This window comes from Oncorhynchus keta, chromosome 23 (genome assembly GCF_023373465.1).
Source record: "Oncorhynchus keta strain PuntledgeMale-10-30-2019 chromosome 23, Oket_V2, whole genome shotgun sequence".
Classification (NCBI taxonomy): domain Eukaryota; kingdom Metazoa; phylum Chordata; class Actinopteri; order Salmoniformes; family Salmonidae; genus Oncorhynchus; species Oncorhynchus keta.
In genome coordinates, this window is record NC_068443.1 from 6,220,191 (window position 1) to 6,221,406 (window position 1,216).

The 1,216-nt window shown below is 39.5% G+C and overlaps 1 long non-coding RNA gene across 1 annotated transcript in view; it reads right to left on the reverse strand.

Annotated features, from left to right (window-relative positions):
* Positions 1-836: 836 nt before the first annotated feature.
* LOC127911106 (uncharacterized) overlaps positions 837-1,216 on the reverse strand; it is a 1,955-nt gene continuing 1,575 nt past the window's right edge. Inside the window, exon 3 of the long non-coding RNA XR_008077613.1 lies at positions 837-1,024. This is a non-coding gene — a long non-coding RNA (uncharacterized LOC127911106). The remainder of the gene's footprint in view (positions 1,025-1,216) is intronic.

Consider the following 1,216-nt stretch of genomic DNA (forward strand, 5'->3'; position numbering starts at 1 on the left):
GTGTAAGTCTATGGAAGAGGGTGAAAACCATGAGCCTCCTAGGTTTTGTATTGAAGTCAATGTACCCAGAGGAGGACAGAAGCTAGCTGTCCTCCAGTTACACCATGGTGCAACCCTACAGAGGGCTGTTGAGACTACTGTAGACTTTCCTTGCAAAATTGTGTTTAAATAAATTATTTGGTGACGTGATTATAAATGATAAAACCTAGTATAGTTTTATCTAAAAATTATAACTTTTTACAATGTTTTACCATTTCATGTTTTTTTTTAATTCACTTCCTCCCCTTCCTCTGAGGAACCTCCACTGATATGAAGGCAGTAGCCTGACAGGTGGAACTGAAAGGTTGCTGGATTGAATCCCAGAGCCGAAAAGGTAAAAATCTGTTCTTCTGAGCAAGGCTGGAAGCCACCCTCACCTCTCTGATTCAGAAGGGTTGGATTAAATGTGGAATACTCATTGCAGTTGAATGCATTCAGTTATAAAACATGGCTAGGTATCTTCCACTCATTCCATGGAATGGGACAGAAATAGTTATTACATAGAGCATGTGGGCTGAGCAGACATTTAACAGAAAAATTATAAAGTAAAGTACTGCTTTGTACTTTGTACAATAGCTTTTTAGGGATTTTAAAGCTCCAGCTGTCATTGTACATACATTGGAGAAAAACTGCCACTTAAAGGAAAACTCCACCCCAAAACTATCTTTTGGTATTTGTTTAATTAGTCCATTTTTGATATCTGTCTAGTTCTTCTATCCAGTGTCTATGTTCTTTTTCCCATCTTAATCTTTTATTTTTATTATCTGCAACTCTGCCTAGAAGGCCAGCATCCCGGAGTCGCCTCTTCACTGTTGACGTTGAGACTGGTGTTTTATGGGTACTATTTAATGAAGCTGCCAGTTGAGGACTTGTGAGGGTACTGTTTCTCAAACTAGACACTCTAACGTACTTGTCCTCTTGCTCAATTGTGCACCGGGGCCTCCCACTCCTCTTTCTAGTCTGGTTAGAGCCAGTTTGCGCTGTTCTGTGAAGGGAGTAGTACACAGCGTTATACGAGATCTTTATTTTCTTGGCAATTACTCACATGGAAGAGCACATGAAAACTATCTTTTGGTATTTGTTTCATTCGTCCATTGTTAACATAGTCCCCAAAAGTTTTCAAGATATGCAACTTTGAGAATACAGAATTCTGGCCTGTGTGATACGAAGCAAAACG